At 40.0% G+C, this 14,504-nt stretch overlaps 1 protein-coding gene across 3 annotated transcripts in view; it reads left to right on the top strand.

Moving 5' to 3' along the window:
* The first annotated feature begins 2,737 nt into the window (after window positions 1-2,737).
* NCK1 (NCK adaptor protein 1) overlaps window positions 2,738-14,504 on the top strand; it is an 80,749-nt gene continuing 68,982 nt past the window's right edge. Inside the window, exons 1-2 of one of the 3 annotated variants that reach the window (XM_020909604.2) lie at window positions 2,738-2,862; window positions 14,262-14,409. The gene's annotated coding sequence lies outside the window, so the exon portion shown is untranslated. Of the gene's footprint in view, window positions 2,863-3,047; window positions 3,137-14,261; window positions 14,410-14,504 lie in introns of those variants that run through there. The other 2 variants (XM_070466699.1, XM_020909603.2) reach the window with 2 other exon arrangements.

The following is a 14,504-nucleotide window of genomic DNA, read 5'->3' as shown; positions in this document are numbered from 1 at the left end:
CTAAAAGAGAGGAAGAAGAAGTCAAGCACATGTTTCTATTTGGAAGCTGGGGAGACAGTGTGAAAGGTCTCTGGGACAACACCCACCCCTTACAAACATGGGGTCCATAATTCTAAGTACACTATAGAGCAATTTCATACATGACTTCCTGTCTATCTACCCCAATGCTTTCCTCTCATTGTTGTTTCCTTATTTTTATTCCTCAATTCCTTCTCTTTCTCTTATATTTTTTGAGTTTTTCTTTCTTTCTTTCTTAAGAGTTCCTGGTAAGAATAGGGTGATTAGGGAACATTTAAAGAAAAGTTAAAAGGAAAATATGTATTTACAGGAAACTAAAATCCTTTTATGAAAAAGTTCTCCCCCTTACTTCTTCTATTACTTAAACAGATGGCCCACAGTAGTTAAGAGATCTGAATCAAAATCTCACAGTCTGTTCAGATCACTGACCCATTCAAAATACATAATCCCTTACAAAATAAAATCTAAAGTTACGACTTCAGCATATATTTTTTCTGGGTTTATTTCCCCCATTTATGGAAGTGGTCTAAGCTACCTGATAGCAAGGACTATTTTACCTGTTATATTTGTATTCACATTCCCCTTATCCCATCACATGTTAAAAAACTAAAGTTGAAACAAGCCAGGTATAGCTAAGTTTGTTATGAGCCAAGTGTACCTAACAGTTTGTTGTGTGAAACTATTTTGGAGAAATAGTTTCAACCTCTGGACAATGGGTTTATACAGCTTCAAAAAATGAATGAAATATCTCAATCCATAAACTTTATAAGATGTATCAATAAATAAAACTATTGTGTTAGAGCTATAACAATAGTGTGGGCTGCTATAACAAAATGCCATAGACTGGGTGGCTTAAACAACAAAAATTTAGCTTGTCACAGTTTTGGAGATTGGAAGTCCCATGTCTGGATGCCAGCATGGTTAGTTTCTGGTGAACGCCCTCTTCCTGGTTTGCACATGGCTGCCTTCTCACTGTGTCTTCTAGTTGTGAGGACAGACAGCAAGACAGCGTCTATGTCTCTGCAGTCACTTCTTATAAAGGACACTAATTCTATAGGATTAGGGCCCCACTCTTATCACCTCAGTTAACCTAAACTATCTCTGAAAGGTCTTGTCTCCAAATACACTCACACTGGGGGGTTAGAGCTTCAACATATGAATTTTGAGAGGGGAACACAACTCAGTCCATAGCAGCCATGATAAAAATACACAAAGGTACTTAGATCCTTAGAATAAATCCAAAATCCACTTACATTATTGACTTCAGATCCTAATTACAGGATATAGATGGAGTTGCTGCCCAGATTTTCTTGGTCCACTTGCCCTCTCAACTTGAGGCCAGGAAGGGGCCACAGGTGATTTATGCTTGACTGCAAGTGAACCATATTCCTCTACTAGGATCCAAATGAATAATTCTGAAGTTAAATACAGAAAAGCGTAAACGAATGAAATTGGAAATCGAAACTGTACTTACTAATGCCTTAAACAATACTGATGATCTACCATGTGCTAGAATCTGCCTGAAAAGTGGGAGATCTGGGTTCGATCCCTGTGTCGGGAACATCCCCTGGAGAAGGAAATGGCAACCCACTCCAGTTTTCTTGCCTGGACAATTCCATGTGTTACAGTCCATGGGGTGGCAAAGCGTCAGACAGGACTAAGTGCCTAACACTGCCATGTGCTAGGTACTGGGGAAAAACTGAGTACTGACATGATTCCTGATTTGAGTTTACAATCCAGGTAGGGGTAGGGAGGTCTTCCCAGGTGGTAAAGAATCCGCTGGCGAGTGCAGGAGACGCTGGTTGGATCCCTAGGAAATGGCAACAGGCTCCAGTATTCTTGCCTGGCAAATTCTATGGAGAGAGGAGCCTGGTGGGCTTCAGATTCATGGAGTCGCAAAAAGTCTGGCTCTTTCAGCAACTGGATGCGGAAAACACCTGTGCACTCAGCAGTCTCCCCTGGGCGGGAAACGCCTAAGCAGAGCCGCAGAGAAGGCTGGGGAGGAAGAGGCAGGTGATGGGGTCTGAAGCGCCGGTGTAGGGAGAACCAACTTACTGATGGGGGCTGGGCCGCTAAGGACAGACCTGGCACCGAAAGACACTGTATTCTTCTCAGCAAGGCTACCGCAGCCAAGAATGAAAGCTATCCACGCACCAGGGCGCTTCGAAGGCCCTCAGACTCAGCTTATTTTGATTTGTGGTTCAAATTAAGGACACGTCTTACATTTTTCTCTCAGGACTCCACGTTCAGGCCTTTTTGTTTGCTTTTCATTTTCGCTCCCCGTCCCTAACAACTTTCCGCTGGTAAGACCTTCTTCAGGTGTAGAAACCAGAAGGAAGCTCCCAGAGCAGTCGGGGCTTAACTCGGAAAGCAGTCAGTTTTGCTGTGGACTCTCCTGTAGCGCTGAGGAGGAAGGCCCCCAGAATAATCAGCCAGAGACACAAAAGCATCAAAACCCAGAGACAGGCAGGGCGCTTCAGTCTCTCTCACTCCCTCTCCGCGAAGCAGCCCCAGCTCTTCGCCCAGCACAGCAATTGACAGGCAGGCTCGCCCAATCCCAGCGTGGCGAAGACCGCCCTCGCGTCAGTGATAGGAAGGAAGGGGAAGACTGAACCTATCAGATTGGGCAGGGAGGGGGTTTCCTGTCCGCGTGGGTCCGCCCAGGGCCTCGCGACCAGTCGGCGCTGCAGCCCCGCCCTCCCGCCGCGCGCGCCCCGCCCCTCTCCCCAGAGCTACGCGGCGGCAGAGCGGAGGCCTCGTGCCGTAACGGCCATCGCGGCGGCCGTGGCGGCGTCCCTGCCCTCCTCAAGTGAGCTGGCGCCGCCCGGGCTCGGCAGAGGGGAGGTGAGACGGTCCTGCCGGCAGGCAGACACATAGACAGTCTTTTCTCGTCCGGGGAACCCACATAGCCCGTTACTTGCCGCGGTGCTTCCTCTTCTCTGCTGAAGTTAGCTCCCGGGGCGCCGTCTGCCGGCCCGGAGCTAAGCCGGAGGGGGCGGGGAGGCCGCTTAGTCGGGCCTGGGCTTTTTGCCTCGCGGCTCCGCGCGACCCTCCGGCCACTGCCCTGGGCGGCGCAGCCCTACGACCTTCCTGTCTATCCCTGGAGCGTCGGGTCCGGGTGAGCGTTGCGGCCGGCCGCCCCCGGAGGCTGGGAGGTCGAGTGTGTGGTGTGCACCCTTCTCCTTTTCTTGTCCTCTCTAAAAGTCCTGGCGGCTGTGGAGGCGCATTCCGAGGCCGCGGAGGTAGGGACGTGGTGGTGGAGGTGGTGGTGGGGGCGCTCACCTCTAGGAGCGGGAGGGAGCCGTTCCGGGTGCGGAGGATGGACATCCTCGGGATGCGCCTCCCGCCCCTCCCCCCACCCAGCCCCCAGCCGTTTCCCTCGTCGGGAAACCTGGGTTATTTTAATCTTATGGCTTCGTACGTGAGTTACTTGGGCTGTAAGCTTTTGACTTGAGTTGTAATATATCCCGGAGAAAAAATGTATCTTGATAGTTGGTTTTGTAACCTTTCTTATGTGTCCATAAAAGTTTACCGTTAGAAGCTTGGGAAGCTGGATTTTGTGTGGGACTGAGAACCCTTTATAGACGCCCAGTTTAGTGTCACATTAATGAACTAGTCACTTAAAATAATTCTGCCCGTTGACTTTGGCAGGAAACCATGGGAATTAGGAAAGGATGAGTTGAAGGAGAAATTTCTATCCGCATTTTGGGTGGTGAGCAAAAAAAGCTCACTGTCCAGTCAGGACGAGTAGGTGTTGCAAGACGTATTCATTTTTTAAAATCTTATTTTGGTAGCTGTAAGAAAGACCAGCCATACAGTTTATTAAGCAAGTGGAAAGAGCTGTGTCTCAACCTTCAGGGAGTTTACACAGTAAATGGGGAAATTATCCAAGAGGAAGGTTCTGTTTGTCTGGTAATTGTCAGTAATGTTCAGTTCTTAAATAGGTATCCCATTCATAGTTTGATAGAAACTCTATAACTATGCAGTGGTTGATTAATAGTAGTTTTATTTCATTTTCATTGCAAACTTTACCATTTTCTTTGGAAAATTGTGAACAGTTTGCAAAATGTTCAAGATTTCTCAGCTGTGCTTGTTCATATGTTAAATTTTAAACTTTTTTTCTCTGTTTTTCTAAATATTTAGTCTAGATTTTACTAGTGCTTTCAGGTCCTTGAAAATAAAACTTGAAACATACATGGTACGTTTTGTTAGATATTGAAATACGTTTTGGACCACTGGATTTTTGCACCTTTGAGAACTTCCCTGTCAAAACTCAAGGTAGATTTGATGCAAATGTTGTTATAAATCACTTGTCAAGAAGACTTAATACATATCCTGTTTATTTTATTCTTTTATAGTTTAACAATTTTTACAATTTACTTACCTTTGTAATGTGGAAGAATACCAGATATTTTTCTGCCTACACCAGAAGACTAAATGATTTACTTATTTAGTCAATAAGTAGAATTGGAGGAAACTCTTGAAATCACTAAGCATTTAACAAATCCTCTGTCAATACTTTGCTGTGCTGTTTTAGGAAGACAACTGACAGGACCAAAAATGACATTTAAAGATTATTTAATAAGGCAACAATTATGTCTGGATGTTCCTCACTTTCTTTGAAAGATATAATTTATAGTCTTCCTTCAAAACTGATTCCATATACTGACTTTGTTTTGGTGATATTTATCATGCCTTCAACTACCCAGGCATAAGCCTTTGTTTTATCTTAGACTTCCTCTCACCACATAACATTGCCCAATTTTTGTCAGCCATTTTCTGAAATTTCTTTCAGATATCTATTCTTCCCACTAGTTTTCTTTTCTCCCCCCAGTAGCTTTTAATTGGATTTTCTGCCTCTTTTCTCCCTGCTTAGTATGTCCTGGCTTCTGCCTTGTTCTAAAATAATGCTTCCACCGCCCTCACTGTTAAACCAGCATTCGTTCCCTGTTATTTAGAGTATAGTTCAGAATTCCCAGCCTTCTAACAGTCTGCTCAAAACCTGTTTTTTTTTTTTTTAAATGATAGCAGTAATTCTCTATAGGAGCTGTCCACCCTAACACAAACCAATCTCTTGTTCTCATCTAGATTGTGTATTTTTCTGCCTTCATGTCTGTTGACACTTTGACTGCCTGTTTATTGCTAGTATTCTTTAAAAGAAATTTTCCTCCTTAAATTAAGTGGCAAGTAAAGTCAGATTTTGTTGACATTTCATATTTGGTCCTTCCTCACAGCCTTCTAAATCCTTCTGTTCCCTGTGTTGTTACTTTCCTTTGAACCCACAGTCCTTACTGTTTCATCATTTCTTTGGTTTTTAATATGTGTACTTGTATTATAATACTATGGAACAGTATTGTGGGAATGTTGGAATCCATCTTTCCATTTTATACATAGGGAAAATGTAATCCACACAGACTAAGTTCACTGAAATTCACCTAGTGACCCTGGCAGAGCTCACTTAAACCTTAATTTCCTACTATTTCCTAACTCAAGTTCTGTATATTAAAAAAAAAATTTATGTGTGTATTCTTATGAAACTATACTTCTTTTCATCTCTTGCAATGTCATTTTGTATTGTTTGCATCACATTACTTTGCATTTTGTGTATTAATTAGATTCAGAACTTCTGTATGAGGGGAGGGGAACCTTTATGACCTGAATTGTTAGAATCATTGAAACAGTGATTTAAAGTCTGTACGAAGTCTTTCTCTAGCTTGTTGGGTATATTAACAGCATTAACTAAAATAATACTGGCGTGTCCACTGTTGAGTCCTATGACCCATTAAAAATCAATCTCTTACAAATTTTACTGTTGGATTTTAGTTTGAATCTCTTGAAAAAGAGACTCTTTGGGAGCCTTGAAAGTAAATGTAAACAAATGTATTACTTGTAAGGCATCTTGAGTTTATTGTTCTAACTAAATGCTCTTTTTGATAGAACAGGAACACTTTTGCTATTTTTTCATTTTGTTCTGTCAAGAACCAGATTATTGAGCAATCTGTTTATTGAGCAGAACATTCTGAAAATCATTTGTTCCACTTGGAAAGTTGGAGAGCTTTTGTATGTTTATTCTTCACACTCTGCCCGCCCCCCCCCCCCCCCCGCACCCCCAACTCTAAAGTTTCTGTTAAAACCAGCAGCATAGAGTTTCCTTGGTATTTTTCTTAATATTTATGTAACAAGACAAACAGCACAGAAAAATTAGGTGAAATATCTCGAGGGTATGCTTGGCATTTTTGGCCTGAAACAAATTAAAAGCTATTTTTGTTTTATTTTTTTGGTTGTTTGTAAATGGCTTATTTTTATTTGTTTAAATAAATTATCTGCTAAAATAAACTGTTGAAACACTGATTCTCTTGTTCTTTATTCCTGAAATTGTACTTACGGAGTGCTAAATTGGATAAGTGTGCTATGGGTAATTTCTGTTCAAACAGACCAGTTGAATAAAGCAGTGAGAGTATGGCTTGGGGAAATCTTTTTAAAAAATGAATGCATCTAAAAAGGTTTTTGTGTGCGTGTGTGTGTGAACCAGCATTCCAGAAGTCTCAGTACATGCTTCAAAATCATGTTGCACTTAGATCAGTTGAGATAATAAATATAACAATTTAATATTCCTTGTACTTTATGCCTATTCCAGGTATATTATGAAAACATTTTATTAATTAAACAATGCATTGGAAAAGTTTTTGGAAATGCTTGATCACTTCCAGATACTGTATGTTTTTAAGTAACATTATTTTTAGGTACATTTAGAATACCTCCTATACCACCTCTCAATTTGCTGCCTGAATTTTTTTTTCTTTTTTTTTTTAACATGTTCTTAGAAAGCCCTGTGAAATTTTCCATGATTTAGCTTTTGCCAGCTTCTATCTGCATCTTTTGTCATTATCTTTTTTCCTTTAGGCTGCTCTTTGGGCCTTGAATAACCAAGCTCTTTTTTGCCTTGTCGCCTGTAAACCCGTCTGGCAGATGGCTTCCTTAGGGTAATAAGTATTAAGTTTGGCTGCTAGTAATAAAAACACATCAAATGATAATTTCTCTCCTATGCCAGAGAAATCCAGAGTTTGCATGGCACTCGTTTTTTAAGTGGTATTCCTAGTTTTTTTTCCTATTATAATAACTTTGAAATAAAGATCTTTGTGTATAAGGCCTTAGAAAATTTTCCTTTTGCTTAGTTCCTGTTGTGGGATCCAATTGAAAAGTCCATTAATTTCTTTAAAAACTTGTTTAGAGACAGTATTGTTATATTTTTTAAATTGTAAGGTGCCCAAATTTCAGTGTATCCATAATGAATTTTTCCATTTGTAGGCACCGTATTACCCATCACCCAGGTCAGAGTATAGAAGAACATTCTCAATGCTCCAGAAGGCTCTCTCCTGCTTCCTCCCAATCTGTGCCTCTTGCCTCCCAGAGTAATCACCGTTTTCACCTGTATTACCATAGATTATTTTTACCTGTTCTTGAACTTAATGTAAGTGGAACCATACTATATATACTCTTTTGTGGCTACTTTTACTTAACTTTGTGTTTGTGGATTCACCCATGATGTTGGGTGCAGAAGTAGTTGGTCTTATTCACTGATGACTGTATTTTGTTGGATGAATAGATATGAAAAAAAAAATCACCATTAATGAATATTTATTTCCTTTTTTTTTTTAAAGCAGTTGTGAATAAAGCAGCTGTGAACGTTTACTTACAACTCTTTTAGTGGACGTACACCCTTATTTCTTTTGAGTATATGTGGGAGTAGAATTGCTCTGTTTTGTTTACCAGTTTTTGCACTTGATCAAACTAGTTCTTTAGCTGGTCTACAGTAGTTTCCTGGGATTTCCCCCATTACTATAAAACTATTCCCTTTGTCTTAAATTTCATATTTGCTGTGAATCATAATTTTTTTAAATTGGTTTGACCCCCCTCTTTTTGACAGGTTATATCCCACAGTAGATTCTTGTGAAAACTTGAGATCTGCATTAATAACCCCTCCTTTATTTATTTATGTAGGTCTTCCCACTGATTTGGTTGGTTGAGTAATGTATTGTAGGTTGGAATAATTTCCTTTAGAAATTCTGAAGGCATCTCTCCATTGTTTTCTAGTTTGTAACTGTTTTAGGAATTCTGAAAACATTCTGATTCCTGATCCTAATGCTTTTGGCCATTTTGGAATTTTTTTAATTTCAGGAGACTCTGACTTGGCATACTCTCATGAAATACATCTAGTTTTGTGCATTTCCCTAGATGTTTATTCATTATGCCCTCCAAATCTACCAAATTATGTTCATCAGTTCTGATAATTTTTCTTTAATTTCTTTTTTTTCTCTTTAATTTCTTAATTGATGGTTAGGTTAATCACCTAAGACTGCCATAACAAAATACCACAGACTGTGTGTTTTAAATAACAGGTACTACATTTTCTCACAGTTCTGGAGGCTGGAAGTCCGAGATCAAGGTGCCATTGGGATTGGTTCTGATGAGTTTGCTTCTTGGTTTGTAGACAGCTGCCTTTTCACTGTGTCCTTACAGGGCCTTTTGTGGAAAGAACTGTATCTTTCCTCCTCTTAGGAGGATACCAATCCTGTTGGATTAGGGCCCCACCCTTATGACCACTTTTAACCATAGCTACCTCCTAAAGGTCATATTTCCAAATACATTCACGTTGGGGGCTAGGGCTTCAAGATATGAATTTTGACAGGGCACAATTCAGTTCCTAACAGTGGTTTCCTCTTCTCCTGTTTGTATCTCCTCTCGCTATGAAACTTCTGTTATTTGTTTGGATCTCTTAGACTAGTCCTCTAATACTTCCTTTTTCTTTTGCTTTTCACCTCCTAGTCTTTTTGCTCTTTTTTATCTGGGAGTCTTTGTTAACTTTATTTCTTAAGCCTGGTGTTGAATTTTCCTTTTTTTGTTGTGAAGATTTTGCTTTTTCAAGAGTTCTTTTTCTCTTAAAATTTCTCTTTTATAAAGCACATCTTGTGCTTGTGTCATGGATGCCTTATCTTTAATTTCTGAGTATAATTTTTAAAGACAAGAACCTTTTTTTTTTTCTTTTTACAGCCTCTTTCCTTCTAAGGTCTCCACCTTTTCTGTTGGAGGCTTACTTAAGTGTCAGTAATCCTTGGATGTTATCTAGAGAGTGAATTGATGGGCACTTAAAGACTTCATGGTGGCCTAAGTGAAGCCATTTTTAAAGAAAACCCTGATTGATGTCCAGGGGATGTTTTCCTCTTGGGTCAGGTTCGTGAAGGAAAACGCAAATCTGCTTGAGGGCTGAAAATTTGGCTGCCAATTTCTTTTTGTGTGATGGGCTGGATTTCTCAGTCCCCTACTTTTGGTAGGGTATGCCAGTCTTTAATTATTTCTGGTGAGAGTAGTCTGAATGATACTACATTTTTAAAGGGTTGTAAAAAAGAGGATAATATGTAATAGAGACTATGTGTGGCCCATAAAGACTAAAACGTTTGCTGTTTGGCCCTTTACAGAAAAAGTGTGTACCTTGTTCTTGCTGTAATGGTTCTGAGTTCCTTTAATAAAGCTTCTAGACTATAACTACTTTTAGTCCTACTCAGGCTTAAGTTTACAATCTTGGAACTTCCTGAAGCTCTTTGTTTTAATTTGGTCTAGTGCATAACATGGAAGTTATGACTAAGAATTGGTAGGATATACTCTATTTAGAGATATGAGATGTTTTTAATTTAAAATCTCAAAAAGTAGACACAAAATATTGAAGAAATAAATCACAACACATAATGACTATACGCGTGCATTGTTCTTTATCTTGTCACCTAAGTGCAGAACATGAGTGCATATACTTTGAAAAATGGCAGAGGGACAGTTGTATTAATAGAACAGGCCCAGGTCATATTTTAAATGAGCCACTTTCAACTGCTCTCTCTCTAGTCAGTAAATCATAACTGGCGGAATAAATGGACTCTAGACAGGAAGCTGTTTCAGGCAGTAGTATATGTATATATGTGTGTGTGTGTGAGCACTTGTATTTTTCCACCTGATATCAGTCAGAAATGATAGAATTAATGTAAGCCATGTGGCAGAATGGGAGAAACAGGAATTACTGTTATAGGAAATAAATGTCTTATCCATTAAGTCCTAGCTGCTGAAAAACTAAGTTTAGTCTTAATTGTGTGAGCAGTCTCATCACAGATTTCTGTATAATGATCTTTTTCTTTCCTCTAAATGATAACTGCTTTAGTGTTTATGTGTTTTTCTGTTTTTGGCTGCACCATGTGGCATGTAGGGTAGTAGTTCCCTGATCAGGGATCAAACCCATGTCCCCGGCTCTGGGAGCATGGAATCTTAACCACTGGACTGCTAGGGAAGTCCCTATCTCTGTTATTTTTTGATATGTATATTCCAGAGTTGTTTCTATGAGTATATAAACTCATGCTAACTTAAAAATAGGATCACATGCTACATCTTGTTTTCTAACTTGTGTTTTATAAACATCCTTTTAAGTCAGTATGAAAGTGGAAAGTGAAAGTGAAAGTCACTCAGTCGTTCCTGTCTGACTCTTTGCGACCCCATGGACTATATATAGTCCATGGAATTCTCCAGACCAGATTACTGGAGTGGGTAGCCTTTCCCTTCTCCAGGGGATCTTCCCAACCCATGGATCAAACCCAGGTCTCCTGCATTGCAGGCAGATTCTTTACCAGCTGAGCCATAAGGGAAGCCGAAGAATACTGGAGTGGGTAGCCTATCCCTTCTCTAGCAGATCTTCCTGACCCAGGAATTGAACCGGGGTCTCCTGCCTTGCAGGCAGATTCTTTACCAAGCTATCAAGGAAGCCCTGAGTCAGTATATCTTAAGTTTATAAAGATTCTAGAGTCAGGCAACTTAAATTCCAGTATAGGTAGACTTCATCACTTGGTAGACTTCATCACTATTTGTTTGGGCTTAAGCCTTTTTTAAGCTTATTCTTCAGAAGATTATTATAAGTTTACATGATAAAGTTAGCTTAAAACTCAACATTCAGAAAACTAAGATCATGGCATCTGGTCCCATCACTTCATGGCAAATAGATGGGGAAACTGGAAACAGTGACAGACTTCATTTTTTTGGGCTCCAAAATCACTGCAGATCGTGACTGCAGCCGTAAAGTTAAAAGACCTTTACTTCTTGGTAGAACAGTTACGACCAACCTAGACAGCATGTTAAAAAGCAGAAACATTACTTTGCCAACAAAGGTCTTTCTAGTCAAAGCTGTGGTTTTCTAGTAGTTATGTTGGATATGAGAGTTGGGCTATAAAGAAAGCTGAGCGCCAAAGAATTGATGCTTTTGAACTGTGGTGTTGGAGAAGACTCTTGAGAGTCCCTTGGACTGAAAGGAGATCCAACCAGTCCATCCTAAAGGAGATCAGTCCTGGGTGTTCATTGGAAGGACTGATGTTGAAGCTGAAACTCCAATACTTTGGCCACCTGATACAAAGAGCTGACTCATCTGAAAAGACCCTGATGCTGGGAAAGATTGAGGGCAGGAGGAGAAGGGGACGACAGAGGATGAGATGGTTGGATGGCACCACTGACTCAGTGGACATGGGTTTGAGTAAACTCAGTGGACATGGGTTTGAGTAAACTCAACGGGCATGAGTTTGAGTAAACTCTGGGAGTTGGTGATGATCAGGGAAGCCTGGCGTGCTTCAGTCCATGGGGTTGCAAAGAGTTGGACATGACTGAGCGATTGAACTGAACTGAACTTACACGATAATTCATGAATCCTCTTAACTGCTAAGCAATGTTAGGTGCACATTAAGAGCTTTACAGTCAGTTTCTAGGTGTAAAATAATAAGGTTCAAAGATAAAGAGGTTTTAAGTGTTGATAACGGTTGCCAAACTATTATTCAGAAAAAAAATACCAGTTTATCTGTTTACCAACAAAGTGTTCCTTGTCTTTGCATTGTTATTCTAATTTTTGTCAACGTGGTAGATTAAAAACTGGCAGAACTGAAAAGGAGACAAATCTACAAATATAATTTGGGATATTTTAGCATAACTGAGTAATTATTAATAGAATACTATTCATAATTATTATTTATAGTAGAACAACTACATACTCTTAGATTATTATACAAAAGACTTCTGTGTAAAGATGGATGAGTGAAAGATGCATTGGCTTTTACTCCCCTCCAAAGCCTACCAAGATTACCATATAGAATTATTTTTTATAGATTTGAACTATACAGGTAAAGAAAATGGAAGAAGCAATGAAATTTGGAAGCTGGAAAGCAACAGACTGATAGAAACATCTTCAGTTCAGTTGCTCAGTTGTGTCTAACTCTGTGACACCATGAACCACAGCATGCCAGGCCTCCCTGTCCATCACCAACTCCTGGAGTCCACCCAAACTTATGTCCCATCGAGTTGGTGATGCCATCCAACCGTCTCATCCTCTGTCGTCCCCGTCTTCTCCTGCCCTCAATCTTTCCCAGCATCAGGGTCTTTTCAGATGAGTCAGCTCTTCGCATCAGGTGGCCAAAGTATTGGAGTTTCAGCTTCAGCATCAGTCCTTCCAATGAACACCCAGGACTGATCTCCTTTAGGATGGACTGGTTGGATCTCCTTGCAGTCCAAGGGACTCTCAAGAGTCTTCTCCAATACCACAGTTCAAAAGCATCAATTCTTGGGCACTCAGCTTTCTTTATAGTCCAACTCTCACATCCGTACATGACTACTGGAGAAACCATAGCCTTGACTAGTCGGACCTTTGTTGACAAAGTAGTTTCTGCTTTTTAACATGCTGTCTAGGTTGGGTTAAGAAACATCTTAGTAGACTTAAAAATGTTCAGTCCTAAACTGGAAGTGGGAAAATGGAAAAGAATCCTTAGGCTCAGGAATTCGTATCATCAGGTATTCTTGTGGAAGAAGGAGGCAAGAGTAGTACTAAAAATAGGATTATTTGAAAACCTGTTTAAGGAGCCAGCTCAGTCAATTCTAATAGCCAAAAAAGTAGAAACAGCCCAAATGTCCATCACCTGATAAATGGTAAGTAAAATGCATATTATAATAAAAATAGTGAGGGACTCATACATGTTGTAACATGAATGAACCTTAACAATATGCTTATGTGAGAGAAGCCAGTCACAAAAGACCACATATTATGTGATTCTATTTTGTATGAAATGTCTTGAAAATACAAATCTATAGAGATACGGAGTAAATTAGTGGTAGCCTAGGACTGGGAATTGGGGAGATAAGAGGGAGATGGGAAATGACTGCTCAAGGGTACAGATTTCTTTTTGGTGTAATGAAAATGTTCTAAAACTGTGATGGTTACACAACTGAATATACTAAAATCATTGCATTGTATGCTTTAAATTGGTCACTTGTATAGTATTTGAGTTATATCTCAGTAAGCTGCTATTTACAAAAAAAGGTAGCATGAGCCTAGATATATTTGTACGGCTAAGTGACTGCCCTCTTTACTACCTCAGCAGAAGACTGAAGGTTTATCCTCTACAGTGGATAAAATGCAGTGTCTCAGAGAAGGATAGATACTAGATATAATTGAAGACCAGGTATCCTACAGAGAACACACTTGGGTTATGTAAATGTGCTCAATGTTAGAACCTTATTGAAGTCTCTTCTCTTGGGGGCCCAGAATCTTGACAGTCAAGTAGGAACTTAGAGCAGGGGTCCCAAGCCTCCAGGATCTAATGCTTGATGATTTGAGGTGAAGCTGATGTAATAATAATAGGAATAAAGTGCACAATAAATGTAATGCACTTAAATAATCCTGAAACTATACCTGATCCATGGAAAAATAGTCTTCCATGCAATCAGTCCCTGGTGCTAAAAAGGTTGGGGACTGCTGACTTAGAGGATGATTCTTGGTAGAACCAAGAAGAAAAACTCTTTAAGTTATACACAGTCAGTTTTTAGGGCCCAGCTTTTAAATATGAACAAGTCAAGGATTACCAGGTTAATGAGAAAAACTTTTTTAATACAGGAGACCAAAACAAATAGAAAAAAAGAATTTGGAGCAATGAGAGCAAAAAAAAAAGTTCTTGAAAATTAGAGGGTAGTAGCAAGAAGAAAACACTCTAGAAGAATAGAAGTTAAAGTAGAAGCAAGTGCAAGTCAGTCAGTCCTGTCTGACTCTTTGCGACCCCATGGACTGTCCACCTCCTCTGTCCATGGCCATTCTCCAGGCGAGAATACTGGAGTGGCTTGTGTGCCCTCTTCCAGGGGATCTTCCCGACGCAGGGATTGAAGCCAACTTTCCTGCATTGCAGGTGGATTCTTTCCTGTCTGAGCCACCAGGGAAGCCTGGAGTAGACCTTGGATAAAGTAGAGGAAAAGATGGAAAGCAGATGAAAAGAAAACAGCAATACAATTCAAACATCGGCCCAGGAGATCAACTTCCAAGTAACAAAAATGCTGGTAAGAGAACAGTGTAGAGAAGAAATATTCATGAAATATTTAAAAAAAAAAAAAAAAAAAAAACCCAGAGCATTCAGGAACATCATTTTGCATTG

The sequence above is a fragment of the Odocoileus virginianus genome, chromosome 4, assembly GCF_023699985.2.
Source record: "Odocoileus virginianus isolate 20LAN1187 ecotype Illinois chromosome 4, Ovbor_1.2, whole genome shotgun sequence".
NCBI classification, from domain to species: Eukaryota; Metazoa; Chordata; class Mammalia; order Artiodactyla; family Cervidae; genus Odocoileus; species Odocoileus virginianus.
Note: the sequence above shows the minus strand (reverse complement) of the source record. Positions and strands in the feature narration are given on the sequence as shown.